Genomic DNA, 12,314 nt, shown 5'->3' on the forward strand with positions numbered 1-12,314 from the left:
TGTTCTTCTAGGTGTTAGAAGTCGCGGGTTTGGAGGGTGCTGTTCAAGGAGCCTTGGTAAGTTGCTGCAGTGCATCTTGTAGATGGTACACACAGCTGCCACTGTGCATTGGTGGTAGAGGGAGTGAATATTGAAGGTGGTGGATGAGGTGCCAATCAAGCGGACTGCTTTTTGCTGGATGTATTTGAGCTTCTTGAGTGTTGTTGGAGTTGCACTCATCCAGGTAAGTGGACAGTATTTCATCGCACTCCTGACTTGTGCCTTGGTATATGGTGGACAGACTTTGGGGAGTCAGGAGGTGAGTTCCTTGCTGCAGAATTCCCAGCCTCTGACCTGCTCTTGTAGCCACTGTATTTATATGGCTGGTCTGGTTCAGTTTCTGGTCAATGGTAACCCCCAGGATGTTGATAGTGGGGGATTCAACGATGGTGTTGCCATTGAATGTCAGGGGGAGATGGTTGGATTCTCTTCTGGTGGAGATGGTCATTGCCTGGCACTTGTTATGGCATGATTGTTACTTGCCACTTGTCAGCCCAAGCATGAATGTTGTCTAGATATTGTTGCATATGCACATGGACTGCTTCAGTATCTGAGGAGTCACAAATGGTACAGAACATTGTGCAGCGAACATCCCCACTTCTGACCTTATAATGGAGGAAGATCATTGATGAAGCAGCTGAAGATAGCTGGGCCAAGGACACTACCCTGCGGGACTCCTGCAGTGATGTCATGGGCTGAGCTGATTGACATCCAACAACCACGATCATCTGCCTTTGTGCTAGATATGACTCCAACCAGTGGAGAGATTTCCCCCTGATTCCCATTGACTTCAGTTTTGCTTGGGCTCCTTGATACCACCTGGCCAAGTGCTGCCTTGATGTCAGGGGCAGCCACTCTCACTTCACCTCACCTCTTGAGTTCAGCTCTTTTTTGTCCATGCTTGGACCAAGGGTATAATGAGGTCAGAGCTGATTGGCCCTGGCAGAACCCAAACTGTGCATCGTTGAGCAGGGTATTGCTGTGTAACTGCTGCTTGATAGCACTGTTGACGACATCTTCCATGACTTTGCTGATGATTGAATGTGATGGGGCGGTAATTAGTCGGGTTGGATTTGTCCTGCTTTTCCTTGACAGGATATACCTGGGCAATTTTCCACATAGCCGGGTAGATGCCAATGTTATAGCTGTACTGGAACAGCCTGGCTAAGGACACAGCTTGTTCTGGTGCACAAGGCTTCAGTACTTATTCCCAAGCTGGATTCAGTCGCATTGTGGTGAAATCCCATTTGTAGTATAGATAAATTTCAACAAAGGCACCATGTCCTACTTTTTGTTCTCTTGTTGACTTCATCTTATATTACAACAGTTCACAGTGCGGGAATATTGTCAGGACCCATAGCCTTTGCAGTATCCAGTGCCTTCAGCCATTTCTTGATATCACATGGAGTAAATCTGGCATCTGTAATGTTTGGGACCTCAGGAGGAGGCTGAGATAGATCATCCACTGGACATTTCTAGCTGAAGATGGCTGCAATGCTTAAGCCTCGTCCTTTGCACAGATACGCTGGCTTCCCCATCATCGAGGATGGGGCCATTTGTAGCACCTCCTCCTGCAAATATTTGTTTAATTTTCCACCAACATCCATGACTGGATGTGACAAGGCTGCAGAGTTTAGATCTGATCCATTGGTTGTGGGATCGCTTAGCTCTGTCTATCACATGCTGCTTCCACTATTTGGCATGCAAGTAGTCCTGTGTTGTAGCTTCATTAGATTGACACCTCACTTTTATCTATGCCCGGTGCTGCTCCTGGCATGCTTTCCTGCCCCTTTACTGAATCAGGTTGAATTCTCCGGCTTGATGGTAATGGTAAAGTGAGGCATAAGCTAGGCCTTGAGTTTACAGATTGAATACAATTCTGCTGCTGTTGGCCCACAGCACCTTATGGATGCCCGGTTTTGAGTTGCCAGATCTGTTCTAAATCTATCCCATATAGCACAGTGGTAGTGTCATACAGCCTGAAGGACGGTATCCTCCATGTGAAGACGGGACTTTGTCTCCACAAGGACTGTGCAGTTGTCACTCCTGCCAATACTGTCATGCACAGATGCATTTTCGACGGGTAAATTGGTGAGGACAAGGTCAACTATGTTTTTCCCTCTTGTTGGTTCCCTCACCGCCTGCCAAAGGCCCAGTATAGCAGCTATGCACTTCAGGATTCAGCCAGCTTGGTCAGTAGTGGCTCTACCAAGCCACGATTGGTGATGGACGTTGAAGTCTCCCACACAGTGTACATTCTGTGCCCTTGATACCATCAGTGCTTCTTTCAATTGGTGTTCAACATAGAGGAGTATTGAGTCAGCAGTTGAGGGGGGCAAGGGGCAGGTAGGTAGTAATCAGCAGGATGTTTCCTTGCCCATGTTTGACCTGATGCCATGAGACTTCATGGTCCAGAATCAATGTTAAGGACCCCCAGGGCAACTCCCTCCCAATGGTACACCACTGTGCCACCACCTCTGATGGGCCTGTCCTGCTGGTGGGACAGTACATATCCATGGGTAGTGATACCCATGAGTATTGTCAGTAAGGTATGATTCTGTGAGTATAACTATGTCAGGCTGTTGCTTGACTAGTTTGTGAGACAGCTCTCCCAATTTTGGCACAAGTCACCAGAAGTTAATAAGTAGCTCTTTGCCGAGTCAATAGGGGCCCTGTGTGCCATTGTCATTTCTAGTGCCTAGGTTGTTGCTGGGTGGTTCATCTGGTTTCATTCCTTTTAGACTTCAAAGCGCTTTGATACAACTGAGTGGCTTGCTAAGCATGTCAGAGCGCATTTAAGAGTCAACCACATTGCTGTGGGCCTAGAGACACATCTAGGCCAGACCAGGTAAGGACAGCAGATTTCCTTTCCTAAAGGACATTCGTGCACCAAATGGGTTTTTATGGCAATCGACGATAGTTCATGGTCACCATTACTGAGACTAGCCTTTATTTCCAGAATTATTAATTAATTGAATTTAAATTTCACCAGCTACTGTGGTGGGATTTGAATCCACGTCCACAGAGCATTGATCTGGGCCTTTGGTTTACTAGTCCAGCGACATTACCCCATGTCAGTTTTGTAAATTGACCAAGCTTCAAACCCCAGCATGACTTGGGGAACCAACAGGGCAATTGAATGAACTTTTAAAACAAGTTGTGAACTGAAAGGAAATTATTCATAGCGATGCAGACATGAAGAATATGCTACACAAAATGTTAGCTGGGTTAATCAAACAGCACAATGGTGTATTTGTTTATATTTACCTGACTGTCCTCTCTACTTAGCTCCTGTGGTCTATTAACTCTTAAGACTTACAAATCAACATGATAGGTAACAACCATAGTTCCGCCAAGTCTGGATCACCTCCTTCATCCTTTGGAAACGTTAATATTAAAATTATTGCTGGAGCAATAAAACCCATTCACTAATATTTCGGAATGCTGATGAGCCAAGAACATTCCCCCATCAAAACACATTTTGTGTGATAATGATTGAACGTGAACAGAATTAAGACATTGCCTTGTATGAGAATAGACTATTCACTAACCCAGGATGGGGAAGTGGTCAAATCAAGAAATTCAATCGAAAGTGGCGGGATTGAGGGGTGGTTACTTCAACATTCAATTCTCATAGGTATCATCTTCATATTATAAAGAGGGTGCATCTTGGGACAAACTTCAGCAACTTGCAAGGGAACTACAGATTTGATCAATCACCCATACAGATGGAAACATTCTCCTCAGAGTGATCACCAGGGTGAGCGCTGTTTGAAATTAAGGAGAGTTAAAGGGAACAGTGTATGCGAGTATTGTTTGAACAGTGCATTGATGTTTATCAGTGGTACAATAAACAGTTAAAAGAATAATGAACTGTACTAAGTTTTGAGCCTTGACCATTTTACCCCACCCAGTTTAGGTTGGATTCTGGAATTAGAGTATATGAGGCAAAGAGTGGATTCACTTATTTACTGAGGAAACAGTAAGAACAGCTACAATAAGTGAGTTTTTATTTAGATAGGACAATGACAGGTTTATGTATCCACTTGCACTGCTGTTTAAATTCACCTCTGTTTCCCTGGTCAGTTCCTAGATCCTGAGAAATCTGTGCTGCTCAAATCAAACTTTTAGCCATGTTAATGATATTTGAAAAATATCCTCATTTTATTTGCATGAATAAGTACTCACCCACATCTAATTCTGAGCACCCTGATTTTGGCTAGTAGACTTCTTGCTGGCTCCTACATTGGTGCCTTAGAGCCAATTTGTGCTCCTGCTTCAAAAATCAAAATCTTTTTAATCCCATCCACTCCCAACCCATATGTACATTCTTGAGAGTTAGCATTTCTCCCATTGTTTCTTGGACATTAGACAATTTACAGGGCCATTAAAAGGCCACTAATAAATCTGCCTCCTAGATTCTTTTGAATTACTTGTGGAATCAAACTTTCATATCCAAGAAAAGACCACCCTGTCTGCCGGCTATTGCAGCCTTTGCCCTTGCACTGAAGTGAGTGTTGGAAAAGGATGTGGCAATAAACGACTCATGATCCAGAAGAAGGGTCTATTCTGTGGTTGGGAATCAAAGCTTTGAGTGGCTCTTGCTTCTGTGGATAGGACGCTGTGTTACAATTTGATGATACAACTCATCATCCTCATTCATCCTCATTACTCTTATCAGACTAAATGACTGTGACCCTTTGATAAACAAATCCTAAACAATAAGAATGGTGTACACCATCCTAACTTACTAAATTTCTCAGGCAAGTGTATCAATCCTCTTGATGCCTTAGAGTTTGTACTCCTAAGTAAAATTTACTAAGTGAAATACCTAAACTGGAACAGATACTGAAACACAAAGAATAACTTAGCACCTGTACAATTGAAGAATTCAATGACTCCAAGTGTACCCCAATTCTTAGGGTTAGGTATGGATAAGTTGTGATTTAAGCCCAGATCTTGGTGACTATATTCATAAGGATATGCCAGTAAGCTACCCAGCATCCTGAAGAAGGGTCTATTCTGCATTGGGAACCAAAGCTTTAAGTGGTTCTTGCTTCTGTGGATAAGGCACTATGTTACAATTTGCTGACACAACTCATCATCATCATCTTTCCTCACTTCTGTTATCAGACTCCTGCTCTCAGTCCTCTGGGAATGGAAGCTTCTAAAGTAAACTTTTGAATCCAAATTCGCCTTTGAATTCTGTCATGTCACTGGCCATGAGCATTTTGTTCAGGAAGGCAAATAAGTCAGGTGTTCAGCTCCAAAGAAAGTCATATGGACTCAAAACGTTAACTCTGTTTCTCTCCACAGATGCTGCCCAACCTGCTGAGTTTTTCCAACATTTTCTTTTTTTTTAAGTTGTGTTCTGTGGTTCTATGGTATCTAGTTTCTGAGAGAGTAGAATGGGTAAGAGTAGATAGATTGGTACACATTTGTCTGCCGAACATGAGCTCTGCTGGTGATGGAACAATTGTACTTAAAGGTGCAACTCTCAGATGCAACAATGCAATATGTAGATCCTGCTTGGTGTGTCTACATTTAAGAATTAGGAATTTCACCAAGCACATCATTTGTTCTGCTAGGCCATTAGATATAGGGTAAAGAGAAGAAGTAGTATGATTGATATTCCACTTCTCACACATTACCTGAAATGGCTTACGAATAAATTGCAGAGCATTATTGGTAATGATCTCTCTCGGCATACCAAATAGAATGAAAATTGCACTTAGAGTGTGCGCGACTGTTCTACTTGACACATTGTGCAATTGTCAAATAACGGGGTACTTGATAAAGTACAGTAGTCAATAATGGTAATGAAGTCAGTGCCAAGGACATGAACGAGGTTGGATGTGATTTTGAACCGAGAATGGTTAGGAACTTCATGTGGATTCAGTGGTTCTTTGTGCTGACTTGGCCTCGTACTCCTTGACGATGGCTTCAATGTGATTGTTTGTACCCTGGCTGGGTATGATAAGGCTGAAGCATTTGCAACAATCCTCAGCCAGAAGTGCCGAATGGATAATAGATCTCGGCCTCCTCCGGAGACCCCCAGCATCACAGATGCCAGTCTTCAGCCAATTCGATTCACTCCATGTGATATCGAGGAATTGCTGAAGACACTGGATAGTACAAAGACTATGGGCCTGACAATATTCCAGCAATATTACTGAAGACCTGTGCTCCAGAATTTGGCCCACCCCTAGCCAAGCTGTTCCAGTACAGCTACAACACCGGCATCTACCCGGCAATGTAGAAAATTGCCCAGGTATGCCTGGTCCAGAAAAGGCAGGACAAATCTAACCCAGCCAATTACCACTTCACCAGTCTACTCTCAATCATTAGTAAAGTGATGGAAGGGGTCAACAACAGTGCTATCGAGTGGCACTTGCTTAGTAGCAATAACCTGCTTAGTTTGGGTTCTGCCAGGGCCACTCAGCTTCTGACCTCATTACAGCCTTGGTTTAAACATGGACAAAAGAGCAGAACTCCAGAGGTGAGGTAAGAGTGACTGCCCTTGACATCAAGGCAGCATTTTGCCAAGTGTGGCATCAAGGAGCCAAAGCAAAACTGAATTCCAAAGGAATCGGGGAGAAAATTCTCCGTTGGCTGGAGTCATACCTAGCACAAAGGAAGATGATTGTGGTTGTTGGTGGTCAGTCATCTCAGTTCCAGAACATCACTGCAGGAGTTCCTCAGGGTAGTATCCTAGGCCCAACATCTTAAGCTGCTTCATCAATGACCCTTCTTCCATCATAAGGTCAGAAGTGGGAATACTCCCTGATGATTCCCTGATGATTGCACAATGTTCAGCACCATTTGCAACTCCTCAGATACTGAAGGAGCCCATGTCCAAAAACAGCAAGACCTGGACAATAGCCAAGCTTGGGCTGATAAGTGGCAAGTAACATTCGCACCACAAAAGTGCCAGGCAATGACCATCTCCAAAAAGAGTGAATCTAACCATTGCCCCTTGACATCCAATGGCATTACCATCGCTGAATCCACCACTATCAACATCCTGGAGGTTACCATTGACCAGAAACTGAATTGGACTAGCCAAATAAGTACTGTGGCTACAAGATAAGGTCAGAGGCTAGAAATTCTGTGGTGAGTAACTCACTTCCTGACTCCCAAAAGCCTGTCCACAATTCAAGAGTGTGATGGAATACTTTTCACTTGCCTGGATGAATGCAGCTCTAACAACACTCAATAAGCCTAACACAATCCAGGACAAAGCAGCCTGCTTGATTGGCACCCCATCAACAAACAATCAGCCCCTCCACCACCAATGCACAGTGGCAGCAGTGTGGACCATCTACAAGGTGCACTGCAGGAACTCACCAAGGCTCCTCAGACAGCACCTTCCAAACCCACAACCGCTACCATCTAGAAAGACAAGGACAGCAGACATATGGGAGCACCACCATCTAGAAGTTCCCCTCCAAGCCACTTACCATCCTGACTTGGAAATATATCGCCATTCCTTCACTGTAACTGGGCCAAAATCCTGGAACTCTGTCCCTAGCAGCATTGTGGGTGTACCTACACCACATGGACTGCAAGAAGGCAGCTCACCACCACCTTCTCAAGGGCAATTAGGGATGGGCAATAAATTTTGGCTTAGCCAGTGATGCCCACATCCCATAAATGAATAAAAAACCCCGGTGAATAGACTGTCTCTCTTGCAAGCTTTCTCATCCAATCTATGCCCATGTGTGAGTGGTGAAGTTGTTGAAGAATATCAGGTCGCAATATGCCAATATGATGACCTGCCTGCCTTTAAAATGATTCCCTGGGAGATGCCTCGCTTATCCCGATAAGGCCAAAATGATCTGACATGTTCCTGGACATGCTGAATTGAATCAGACCATCCCCCGATGATTGTTTTCCAAAGTTTTTAAAATGTGGAACCTTTCGCCATTTCTTCTTGTAGTTACTGGCATTTGAGTTGCGCAGAATGTACCAGACCAATTTGGAGAACATCTTCAATTTCAATGTCAATGAAGTCAACTTGTAGATCCAAGGAGACATCATCTGATTTTGCGAGGTTAGGCAATCTGCTAAGTGTATCAGAAGTGACCATCAAGTTAACTGACTTGTACCTAATCTCACAGTTGTACCTTAAATCTTTATCAAGAGACGTTGCACTCTTGGTGGTGCACTGGTCAATGGTTTTCACCAAATTGTCTCCAGTGGCTTGTGGTCAGTCTCTACCACAAATCTTTTGCCAAATAGATAGTTATGAAAACGCATGATTCCCAACATTAAAGCTAATGTTTCCCACTTGATGTTGGAGTAGTTGGATTGCATAAAGGCAGAGAATTTGAAGCAAATGAAATTCGTTTGTCTTTTTGCAGTATGCATGTTCCCAAATCTTTCTGTGAGGCAGCTATCTCCAGAATGGTTGTCTCCCTGGGATTGTAATATGGCAAAGTCAGTGCTTCTGATAATGAGTTTCGGTGCTTCAGAGTTGTATTGGTGGTCTTCATGCCACAGAAAAGGCACATTCTTTCTCAACAACTCCCTTAGAAATGAAGATTTTAGAGCAAAGTTGGGGATGTATGGGGACAGAAAGTTAAGGAGACCTAGCCATCTTTGAAGATCGTCCTTATCTTGAGGAGTTGGCAAAGCTTTAATATCCTCTATTTTACTTGGATTGGGATATATGCCAGGACTAGAATAAATAGAACCAAAGAAATTGATCTGCTGCATATTGATGGCACATTTCAGACTGTTAAACACCAATCTTTCATTATGTGCCACTTGCATTAATAAGTGCAGATTATGGTCATGTTCTTGCTTTGCTCTTCCCACAATGGCAATGTCATTGGCAATACAGGTGCATCCTGAGGCGCCGGAGTTCAGCCATGCACCCTCTCTCTCTCTCTCACTTACTGTGCGTTAACTTGTCCTGCGCAAGGCCAGAAGATGGTTTGAGAGCAATTGGGATTCGCATGATGCCAGTCTTCACCAACAACCTGTTGGCTACTGTGTGCCATGTGAAAGATGCACTGCAGCTAATCCAAAAGGGTTCTTTTGCAGCACCCTCCAGAGCAGTGAGCTCATGCAGATAGAAGGCCAACAGAAGCATGGCATTAGCAGTGAATGCTGCTGCCCTCTATGCCAACCACCCCTCCCTGTCCCCTCCCCAAACACAATATGAACTTTCTGTGTGCCATGGTCAAAGACCCACGGTTGCCTCTCTACCTGCAGACTCTATCTGACCAGAAACTGAACTGGACTAGCCATATAAATACTGTGGCTACAAGAGCAGGTCAGAGGCTACGAATCCTGCAGCGAATAACTAATTTCCTGACTCCCCAAAGCCTGTCCATCTACAAGGCACAAATCAGTAAATCAGGAGTGTGATGGAATACTCTCTACTTGCCTGGATGAGTGCAGCTCCAACATCACTCGAGAAGCTTGACACCATCCAGGACAAAGCAGCCCACTTGATTGGCATCCCACCCACATTCACTCCCTCCACCACCGACACACAGTAGCAGCGTGTGTACCCATCTACAAGATGCACTGCAGGAACTCACCAAGGCTCCTTATGCATGGGCAGCACAGATGGTGGCCTTGCAACTGAGGCCCTTGTCCCAGTTCTCATTCAGTGAGGTGAGTATGTGGAGTAGAGGGTTCACTTATCTTGGTGGTGAAGATGAGGTCATTCATCCTTTTCCTGCACTGCAGTCCAGTCCTCTGGTGAATGCAATTGGCACTCACCACCCTGGCGACTGCCTCCCATGCAGGGTTGGTGAGTTTGGCAGACCTATTCCTTCCATCCCTTGGGTAGAGGACATCTTTCCTCTCCTTCACTGCATTCCCGCAAAGCATCACTGAATCTGGGTGCGGGTGCTCCTTGGCTTCTACATTTCATGTCCTGGTCCGTAGTTAAGTGTGCGGTAAAGCTGTCTGGGCACCTTTTAAATTAGGCACTTGGATATGATGGCAGGGCATTTGACTTCCTGCCTGTCCCGCTGCGAACAATGTCGGGAAGCCCCTGGCTGCATAATTAATGAGTCCAGCATCACGGGATTTGGCGCGATTTCCCACTGGGCTTCCCAGCGGACAACATTCTTGCTTCCAGCCCACGCCACAAGACTTAGGCCCAGAGCGGTAAGTCCCAACCAATGTCTGCTGGTGGTCAGATTGCAATACATAGTGACAAGTTTACATAGGCAATTTTCATTGTAGATTTGAACAATGGAAAAGAAATGACACAAAAATATGACAAAATTGTAACAACAGAGTATATGTCAGATTTTAATGAACTGTACAGCATAAATTTTCAATTTCTGAAGTATTATCTTGGCATCATGGCAGCAACCACATACATTCCACAAGTTTAACAGTAATATATTTTAGTTTTTAAGCCATTTGAGTCATTTGGGCCCATAACTTCTATGGAGTGGCAATCAGAGTTGGATTGCCAATCTGCTCCTACTCACTTACCTGGAAATGAAGCCACTCCCCTTTTGTTCGACCTTCCAACTCAGGTAGAGAGAGAGAGAGAGAACTGTGTAGTGCGACAGATTCCCAAGGCTTTCTGTCAAGGGCAGGAGAATCGGAGGTAAGGAAGACACCCCCACTTCTTAACAGCACTCACTGCCATAAGGCAGGTAGGTTTAAATGTCCAGCCACTTGAGAAGCCAGGGAGAAGGTAAGTTTTTAAGGTAAGTGGGTAGGATTGGGGGGTTAGGGAGTGGGGATGTCGGGTGGTGGGAGGCTCAGATGGTCAGTGGGGTTGTTCGGGCGATGGGTGGTGTGGTCAGTGGGGGGGTAGCGTGGTGGCCAGTAGGGCGGTGCAGTGGTGGGGTTGTGGAGGGTGGTCGGCAGAAGGGGATGGCAGTTGAGGGGTGCTGAGGGGATTGGGGGTGAGGAGGGTAGTCAGGGAGGGATAGTCAGGAAGTGGTAATCAGGGATTGGGGGTGTAGTCAGGGGGTGAGGGGGCTAGTTGAGGGGTCCTATGGAGGGTTGGGATGAGGGGTAGCCAGTGGGTAGGGTGTAGTCGATGGTTGGAGGCTGGGGACGGTAGTCAGGAGGTGCTCAGTGGGGTGTGTAGTCAGGGGTGAGGTGGTATTTGGGCGATGGGGTGGTAGTCGAGATTGTGGAGGGCAGTCAGGGATGTGGGGGGAAGCTCCATGGGGACTTGGGGTCAAGGAGTTCCATGAGGGGTTGGGGAGTTGGGGGAGTCAGGAGGGTAGTTGGGGGGGTCCCATTGGGGTTTGGGGATGTGGGGAGAGTCCTGAGAGGAGTCAGTAATTTAGTTACAAAGAAATTAGAAGTGGTTTTAATTCTTCGCACATTTACTGGGCAACTCTTACTGTAAGACAGTCAGGACCATCTGAAGTTTGTGATTTGTGTTGTAATTTTGGATGGTTTCCAGTGCAGGGCATTTGCCCATCAGAAGTTTGAACTTCCCAGGTAACTGCCATGCAATCCTTACCTGGGGAATTCCAGGAGTGGTGATGGAGGGGTAGGCGGGAGCGGGGGGCATGGTGGTGGGTGGTAACTTTCCCCAGCACATCTTTGTACCGCCCCCCCCCCCCCCCCCCCCACCAGTTACGATGCCCCAGAGCTCAAAAGTTATGGGCCATGGGAGAGGATCTTCTGGTCGGTGAGCAGGGGCAGGGCCCACTCGCCGACACTTAAAATGACACGGGATGACTTCGGGCGGAACTCCCAATGTCACCCCGCGTCATTTCCATTTTCAGGCCGGCGGGGGCGCAGCTGAGTCAGCTGTGCACCTGCCGACCTGTCAACAGCCTATTGAGGCTGTTAATAAACCAATTTAGGTCATTGACAGGGCTGCCCGTCCAACCTTAAGGCGGGATGAGGTTTCATGAGGGTTTTTAAAAATACAATAAAGGTTCGAGTAAAAGTGATGGACATGTCCCAACTCATCTGACAGTATCACATGAGGGGACATGTGAGGGAAATTTTTTAAACATTTGTCTTAAAAGTTTTAATTCCAAGGCGTTCTCCCTGAGGCAGCACTTAGCACACGTGCAAAGGAGCACACTCCCAGCTGAGGGAACCTCTCCCCTCCCTCCCCCCACCCCACCCCCCCCCCACCCGCCCGCACAGGGAGCGCATAGCGCTTCCTGGCGGACGTCACAATGGGCAGGCCTTAATTGGCCTGCCCACGTAAAATGGCGGCGCACACCTGATCAGGGGTGCCAATCGGAGGCGCGCCTGCTCATGCCCACTCCTGCACTTCCAACCCTAACGGGGATGGCGGCGGGGGGGGGGATTTTTCCCAT

The sequence above is a fragment of the Cetorhinus maximus genome, chromosome 3 (genome assembly GCF_964194155.1).
Source record: "Cetorhinus maximus chromosome 3, sCetMax3.hap1.1, whole genome shotgun sequence".
NCBI classification, from domain to species: Eukaryota; Metazoa; Chordata; class Chondrichthyes; order Lamniformes; family Cetorhinidae; genus Cetorhinus; species Cetorhinus maximus.